This window comes from Brassica oleracea, chromosome C5 (assembly GCF_000695525.1).
Source record: "Brassica oleracea var. oleracea cultivar TO1000 chromosome C5, BOL, whole genome shotgun sequence".
Classification (NCBI taxonomy): domain Eukaryota; kingdom Viridiplantae; phylum Streptophyta; class Magnoliopsida; order Brassicales; family Brassicaceae; genus Brassica; species Brassica oleracea.
The window spans coordinates 6904728-6914551 of NC_027752.1; positions in this window are offsets into that span (position 1 = coordinate 6904728).

The window sequence follows — 9824 nt, forward strand, 5'->3', positions numbered from 1 at the left end:
AAATGACATATATATAGAGAAATTTTCGAGTTGGGTAGTTGAAATATAACAACGATTTTACAAGGAATATTTTACATGGATTTTACATGGTTTTAACATATTATTTACAACGACTTTACGACGAAATTAGGTAAGTTAAAGCACATTGAATACACGTTTTCACCTAAATATAATGGTAACATGCTTCGTTGTAATGTCGATGTAATGATTACGACGTATTTCTCATTCCACGTACATTCGTCGTAAACTTACATGGAGTTTACGACGAAATCAGTTCGTCGTAAATTTACATGGCGTTTACGACGAAAGTTATATTCCTCGTAATTTCGTTGTAAAGACCATGTAAATTTACGACGAAATATTTTCGTCGTAAATGTTCGTTGTTACGGGCAAGTATTCTTGTAGTGCTTTTCCCCTCGGTCCTAATGTTTTTGTGGATCCTCTGCCCTTAAGGACCGGCTGGGACGTTGCGATAATGTTGCCCTTACTCTCTAGCTACGCGACTATATGGGCCTCCATTATTTAAAAATCATATTTACGTTTCAATTCGTAATTCACATTTAATCGATATACGTTAGCGAGTGTTCAAAAAGAAAAAAAAATCGATATACGTCAACAATTTTATATATATATATATATATATATATATATATATTATTCACGTTCATATTTGCATTTGATTTTTTTAATGAGAGTCACCAAATATCTCAAGAAATATTGAAAAATGGAAATTATGTTCAAAACAAAAATACTGAAAATAGAAATAGCTGTTATGAATATTAATGTGGATGTTCATCGTATGCTCATAAACCCATGTTATAAAAGATTCTAAACCCTAACTTTGTATTCTTATATAAGGTATCGTAGTCTACGGACTAATAATAAAACTAATAATAAAGTTCTAAACTCTAACTTTGTATTCTGTTTCACTCAGATAAGTATTATTTTATTTTTATGCTTAACATCAACTTATAGTCAACTATATATTTGATCATGTCATCTGATTTTTATTCGCATGCTTCATTGAAAAATAGTTGACATAGAGATGATTATTGGCATGATTTCAAAAATCTTTTCAAACGAAAAAAAAAATTTACTATAAAAGTATAGTATGTGATTGACTTGGTTTATTGGTTTATTTTTCTTAAACTGGTTTAATATTTAGTAACTTCATAGTGCTTAATAATGATATTACTCTAAATATCATAAATTTTTAATAGTAAATGTTGATGTTTACTAACAAAAGGCCATATTTCTATGAGCAAACTTTTGATTATTTATAAAAGACAGATTTGACAAGTGTGTTCCCCAACACCATTACCATGGCAGATCTCCAATTAGTCAATTCGCTTCTCCCTTGAGATAAGTATTATTTATAGATTCATACTCAATTAAAATTTGATTATGTGAATTGATCTATATGTCATCTGAGTTTTATTTGAATTCTTTGTTTAAAACTAGGCAATATAGAGATGACATCGTATGATAGTAAAAAAAAATTAGTGATTGAGAAAAATAATATAGTGTTATTATAATAAAATATTTATGATAATTCATATCCCCGTATAACTTTATATATATATATATATATATATATATATATATATATATTTATTTATTTTATCTTATAAGAATTTTTTTTTTACTATGAGTACAATGTCTTGTAGTGCCAAGATTATAGGAAGCTCTAAAGGAGTAGATATATTGCCTATAGGAACACATGCAACTTAAAATCATTAATGCGTTATATTTTTCCAAGTCTCAAAGATCAAAAAGATTTAAGATATAACACATGAATTTAAGTCGGGTATGTTGTTGATTCTGAAGTGGGATTCAAATCGAGATATATGAACCTAGAGGTTATTATCTTGAGGGTGAGAATTTGAGAATCACACGTCCCTAGTAAAAGGAACATCCAGAAGTATGTTCACATTGAAAATAGACTTGAGAAGTCATTTATAAAATAAACCATGAGATTTATAATCTAATCATATTGAGACAATAAGAAAAAGGGAAGTCTTGAATACCTTGAATCAAAAGTACTACCTAAGGCATTCTTGTATTGTACTACACAATGATTAGAAAATGGAGATAAATGTAATAGTAAACCAGAAGTTTACCGAAAATGTAATGTTTGGCAAACTGCTTATGCCATCCCGATTTAGTAATGATGCAAAAGATAATCATATAATCATTCGTTGAAGAACCAGAAGATTCTTACGAATGATATGTTATATGCTGCTTGCTTACAAGACAATGTAAGAATACGACTTTTACCAGTCAAATAGATTTGGATTCTATTTATACAAGGAGCTGTTTGTGGGCTTGATCACCCACTGGTGGACTGATCATCCGCCATATGCATCGACAAGAAGGCTGATGTATCCTTGTCATAGATCCGCAACCTGATGTTTGCGAGACTAATTTGTAATACTGGTGAAATCACAAGCAATTGATGATTATTTTATGCATGTGTGGATACATGATGAACATCTTGTAGCTAATGTTCATATTCAGAATTGATTCGCATAATGCCAAAGAGTAATTAAGAACTCTCCCATTAAATTGGTTTTGGGTCGGGAACCAAAGATCCCATCTTGGAAATTTGGATAAGTTGTACTTGCTCCACCACACTGCTAAAAGATGGGACCTCAAAAGAGGTTATGAATATGTTGGATATGATCTCCATTGATGATAAAATCTAGAAGATTTTATAAAATTTATTTAAAGACTCGTAAGTTAGTCTATCCAACATTAGGGGGAGAAAATAAACAGCTGGAGAATAAATGAGTTGAATGAATTATCATTGATCCTCGGACTAAAGAGCGTAAATAGAAATCCAAAATGAATGTATAGAGATAATTCTATTATGAAGATTAGTATATGAGTTGCGAGACTCATTTACTGACCATAAGAAAGTGATTATATCACAAGTACCAGCTGTAAATGCTCCAATTAAAATAGATATACCAGAAGGACAATATCAAACTGCTAATGAGTCAAAAGAGCGCTTGAAGCGTGAAAGACCTATCGGTTCCAAATAAAATAATCATCAGAAAAGAAAAGGAGCATGAATGTGAATGGCATAATCAAGGAATGAAATATTAAGGATCTCGAAAAGAGATAGAAAACATGACAAGAAAGAATTCAGATACCTGAGAATAAAGAAATCTCAAATAGCTATGTCATGTCTGGAATAATATGAACTGATATCAAATCGACGTCGTGAATACATATGCATGCAATATAGCAGTTGATGAAAATGAGGATCATGAACCATCTATTGAAAAGTGTACACACACAAAGAAATGATTGGCCAATATGGAAATAAACAATAGATGCGGGATTAAATATCTTCGAAAGAGAAGAGTATTTGGACAAGTAATCCATACACCTGAAGTGTAAAACCAATGGCACATAAATAGGTCTTTATGTGAAATAGATGCGATGATGAAATCATAAGATGTGATGTTGTAACAAGGATTGCGACAAAGACCTATAATTGATTATAAAGAAACACATCATCATGTGGTGGAAGCATCAATTTTCAAGTTTCTTTAGTCTGCCAAGAATTGAAAGCCATTGGAAAATGACAATTATTTCAATGATTCAAAAGTACATAAACTGAAAGAAGTAGTAAATCCCATAAGGATTTGGATTGCTAGAAGCAGTAAGTGCTAGTTCTCGAGAACATTACCGCTCGAGTGTATTAAACATATAAAGGAAATAATTCTTGGTCATGAAGTACCATGGTTCGAAATTTAATGATTTCTAACATGATTGAAAGATGTGATTTCAAATGACAAGAAAAGTGGTCATACTAGTAAATTTTATAAGAAGAAAGAGAATAACTTGTATGTACAAGTATGTACAATATCAAAGTTTAAAAGATTGTCTTTAAAAAGGAAATTTGGACATGGAATCCAAATATACCAAAATATGACATTTTGTGTGAAAGTATGTTATGGACAAAAAATCTTAGGGTCTAAGAGATTATCTAACAAGATAACGAGTTTATTCACCAAGGATATGCTTATAGCAATTCCAAAAGGATGATATATATGATGAGAATACATCTCCCGGAGATGGTGCTTCCATGGGGAGAATATGATGATGTGCGTGGTTGTACTCTTTTTCCTTATCATTAGTTTTGTCCCCATTTGGTTTTCTATGTTAAGGTTTTAACGAGGCAACAAAAAACACGCAAATGATAGACACCTAAAGAAGAATGTTATCAATCTTCCAAATTACTTTTCGAGATTTATAGAAGTAGAACATAATGATCAAGATCAATCATGCTTGAAAAAGAATCAAGACATGAACACATTCCATTTGCGAGAAATAATCGAAGGTCAAAAGTTTACCAATAAAAGGAGACCTTCTTGATGGAATTAAAATATAAAATTGGTGTCCAGAGAAAGATATTTGAGTCTACTTTAATCTCCAATTTGAATCAAGCCATTCCCGATGATAGAACTCGAGATATGGCATTTTTGTGGAACATGTAGAAGCTGTCTAAGAATACCTTATTTCGACTGATATCCCAAATATTGCTCGATACTACCATCTTACCAGAGCTATACCAGTGTCTAACGTTAGACATGGATGCTAGCTTCGATTTACAAGTGGTTTGAAGTCATTTCATTCTACGGTCATCAAGATATTCAAGTTTCATTGAGGAGTGTCAGATCTATCAAGAGAAGTGAACCGGTCCAAGCCCAAGACAAAAGAGTTAATTCATCACACTAGATTGTCTCCTATCAGATATCTCAAGTTATGTTCTCATCAGGGGGAGTATCTCAAGTTATGTTCTCATCACACTAGATTGTCTCCTATCAGATTGTCTCCATACGCGCTTTAGGACTTATTTTGTATAATGGACATCCAAGGGGGAATGTTATGAATATTAATGTGGATGTCCATCATAGGCCCATATTATAAAAGGTTCTAAACCCTAACTTTGTATTCCTATATAAGGTATCGTTGTCTACGGACTAATAATAAGATTAACTTATTTCCTCTTTCTCTCGATTCACAACAATAGCAAATTAGGTTTTGAAAACAACAAATGCATCATCAACTGATTTTAATATTTTGTGCTTATAGAATCCGTATAGAACTCGTATAGCTCGATATCAAACCTTATGAACACAAGAATATAAACTCAAACAAGAAACTCTTCTTATTGAACCCTCACAATGTCTTAGAAAATCACTCAAAACTAAGACTCTCACAAACTCATAAAACTCACACATTATGCAACACTCTTGCATAACTTTATATATCCCTCTAATTATCCTAAACTCATTAGGATTAACACAACTAGATATTTCCTATTCTTTCTAGATAAACATAACTCAAGTAAAATAGGAAACTTGTATCCCAAGTTATTCAAGCTTATCAACATTCTCCCCCTTAAGCTTGAACTCTTCATTCTTCAAATCTTGAACTCCAATAAGACTTCTCATTTCTTTGAACTTGATTCTTCCAAGTGCTTCACTCTTTTCCATAAGTAAGATCGACCACATGTATCGTGAGTGATCGTCAATAAGCACAAAGATATACCTCTTCTTTGATGGTGTAGAAGGCGTAATGGGTCCACAGAGATCCCCATGAATGAGCTCATGTACACTACTTGCTCGATAAGAGCTTGCTTTAGGAAATACATGTCTTGTTTTCTTTCCAAGTACGCATGAAGAGCATGTCTCCTTCTCGACTGATATCTTGGGTATGCCAATAACGAGATCACGCTTGATCATTGTACTCATTGAATCTTTCCCTATGTGTCCTAGTCTTGCGTGCCACTTCTTAGCTTCGGTTATGCTCACAGACTGAAGACACTTCGCATCATCATGATCTAAACATACTTTATATAAACGGTTTTGCAACCGTTTTGCAACGTGAGGTAATCGGTCCTCATTCTCACATCACAGCCTGACTCCGTTGCTTGCCCGAGGCTAATGATATTGCTCCTCAAGTCTGGTATGTAGTAGACATCAGCTAAGATCCTTTTCTCTCCATTCTTGCTTAGAAACATGACTGGTCCTTTGCCTTTAATGTCGATGCGTGAATCGTCGCCAAACCGTACCTTTCCCATGATAGTTTCGTCGATGTGTTTGATGTAATCTCGGTTTCCCGTCATGTGGTTACTTGCGCCGTTGTCTAGGTACCAGATATTTTCTCCTACTGAGTTTGTCTCGAAGTCGCTTAGATGGATATTCTTCTCGTTTAGGAAGATTATCTCATGTACCATCAAGTCCTCTGCCTCTTGTGTATCTTCATCTTTGTTTTCACATGTTTCTTGCAGCTTAAGCAGTCTGTCCGAACAATCCATGGCGAAGTGACCATTTTTGTCGCATCGAAAACAAGTTATCTTGGACATATCACGTTCATAGTTGTAGTTGTAACGTCCTCGACCTCTCCCCTTGCTGTAGAATCGTCCCCCTCGTCCTCTACCTCTGTAGCTGTTGTTTTCGTGGTTGGAATGATTTTGCTGATGCTCGGATTTGCATACATCAGCTTGGTTTGATCTTCTTGGCCTTCTTCTTCCTCCGTAACTCGTTCCTCATATGCTTTAAGACGCCCAATTATATCTTCGAACGTTGTTGTTTTGAGGTCAAGTACTTGTTCTAAAGAGGCTACAATATGTATATATTTCCTTCGAGGAAGACTCTTAAGAAACTTCTTGCCAAGCTTAGACTCTTCGATATTATCTCCTAATGAAGCAGCTTTGGACGAAATCTCGGATAACTTGCCAACAAAATCATCAATTGTTTTTGTTTCTTTCATCTTTAAGCGGTAAAATTCGGCCACTAGAATCTGTAGACGAGCTTCACGAACTCTATCTGAACCCATGTGCCTTGCTTTTATCGCCTCCCAGACTTGTTTTGCTGAACTTATCTCTCCTAACTGCAAGATCAATACTTCAGGTATCGACTGGAAAAGTAAAGTTGTAGCCATGTCGTTCTTTTCACTATCCGGCGATTCTCGTCGATAACCTCCCATACTTTGTGCACCTTTAGTAGAACCTTAATCCTTATAGCCCAAACTATGTAATTAGTTGAAGTTAGCATCGGACAACTAATCGAGGAAGGACCTCCTCCCACCTTAGGTTTCACAATCGTTGTTATATCTCCCATGTTGAACGCTTGTTAAGATCGTTTCCGTAAGCTCTGATACCAAATATAGAATACGTATAGAACTCGTATAGCTCGATATCAAACCTTATGAACACAAGAATATAAACTCATACAAGAAACTCTTCTTATTGAACTCTCACAATGTCTTCGAAAATCACTCAAAACTAAGACTCTCACAAACTCATAAAACTCACACATTATGCAACACTCTTGCATAACCTTATATAGCCCTCTAATTATCCTAAACTCATTAGGATTAACACAACTAGATATTTCCTATTCTTTCTAGATAAACATAACTCAAGTAGAATACGAAACTCGTATCCCAAGTTATTCAAGCTTATCATATATCAATATGAGATATCAAACTAAAGTCCCACATTGGAGAATTAGACAAAGAGTGTCTAATATATAAAGAGATTTTCAACTTTAATTAGTACGAAGCCTTTTGGGATGGAGTCCAAAAGTAAATTTATGCGGGCCAGCCTCTAAGGCCCAAAGTGGACAATATCGTACTAATCAGATAATATAGAGTTGGACATGAGCTTTAACAATCCCAACAATTGGTATCAGAGCGGTTGACGAGAAATCTGCAAGGAGACCGAAATATCCTTTGAGAGATGAATGGTATCCTAGGAGTTAGGAATGAGAGGTGTGTGGCAGAGATCAAGTCAGAAGATCCTGGAAGTTCAGTTGTGGAACACGAGATGAGTATGATCCTTAGTTTGAGGGGGGAGAATATGAGATATCAAACTAATGTCTCACATTGGAGAATTAGACAATGAGTGTCTAATATATAAAGAGATGTTCAAACCACTTGGCTTCTACATAATAATCACAATTAAAGATCTAAGAACTAAAAAAAGGCCGACGCTCTCACCTCTCTCCTCTTTTGGTGATTAAGGTTTGATAGGGTAGCCGCCGCCGGCGAGTCTCACGCTCGCTGGTGAGAATCTCTCCTCCTTTCTCCCTCCTCTTCCTTTCTTCTTCCTCTTGCTTTCTGATGATGGGTCTTTTAGTTTGTGATTCAGAGTTATTTTATCCAGATCTTTTAGCCTTCGCTTCTGCTACAGGAACTTCCTTTGTTGTTCATGGTGGCTTTGAGTTTTTTGAGCCCGCTAGACCCACCGGACCCTCCAGATCTACCGAATTTGGGTTTTGACGGGTTTGTATTAAGTTTTGTGAGGGCTCTTCTAGGAGCTGGGGCTTCGTCTCCTTTGGTCTCTGATGACACTTACACCATCTCTCTGCTTGTACAGCCTGCTGTTTGCTGTTATTTACCGCGCTCCACTCTCTGGTGTAAGCCCTGGCATCCTTATCCAAGGCCATCTCCTCCAGATTTACCAGTCTTGCAGCGAATTCTTTGCATTTGCATCTGCGGGTCTTTTCCGGCTCCTTCTAACGCTATCAGGTTCTATTTCAGCCCTTCAAGCTTCTCTCCTCAAGTCTCTCAGATTTGTGGGTCTTTGGTAGTTGGGTTTGGTATAAGAAGTGATATACTCTTAGGCTGGTATTATGAAGCTTTGGTCACTGTGATTGATTTGGTCTATGTGTTGGTAAATGTCCAAAGTTTCTTTCACTTGTTGTGCTGTTTGAGAAGTAGTCAAAGTTTCAAGATGTTTGCGGCTTTATTCTTGTGTGGTTTGGGCTCTTTTGTCACTATTCTCAAAGTCTCCAATGGTAATTCTCTAGCCTTGGAGCAATCCCTTACTGTGGTATACAATTTTTTGTTGGTTTGTGCTGTAACAGTGGATGCATCGTTGCTATTTTCTCCCCATTCGTGGCAGCTGGGAAAGAAATGTGATAGTAGTTGCTTCCTTACATTGAATCGAAGTAGTTTGGGCTGTGATAGCCTAGTGTTTTCCGTTATGGAACCTACCTACCTTCAAAATCTTTCACTTGGTTTGGGTGATAGTTTTGCAGGGAGCATTGTGTCGTCAATGGAAGTCTTCCGTTTCATTAGTTCGTGTACGAACTTGTATTCGAATACTCAAGACTCACTGGTATTACAAGGTTTTACCTCCGGATTTATGACCTCTCTGCCTTTGTTGCAGTGTGTCTAACTCTTTTGGTTGCACTAGCTGTGATCATATCAATGGGTATCTCTAAGCTTGTCTACAAGGTAGACTGTCAAGAACTCACTAACCTTCTTTCAGAGAGTTGGTCATTCGATGTTCACCGGATCTTACTCGCTATTCGATCCCTTATCTTTTCATTTGTTGCTTTATATGCTCATTTTTCTTGTTGTTGTGCTTATGCTATGGCAAACTCTTTGGCTTGTGATGCCTTCCTATGTTATAACACTTCCTCTTCTAGTGGAGTTCTAAACGTTTAAGTTAATGAAGTAATGTTTGACCAAAAAATAAATAAAGAGATGTTCAACTCTATTTAGTATGAAGCTTTTTCGGATGGAATCCAAAAGTAAATTCATGTGGGTCAGCTTATAAGGTTCAAAATGAACAATATCATATTAATCAGATAATATAGAGTTAGACATGGGCTTTAATATTCCAACGGTGCTAAAACATAATCATTGAGGATATATGCATGGTTGATGAAACGACGTAACGTCATTCAGCATTCATAATTTTGCACCTGCTTTTTCTCTAAATAGATTTACACTAGACACAATCTACACATCTACCCACCAAGGTAATATAGAATACCAGATAAAACGAAATCCGA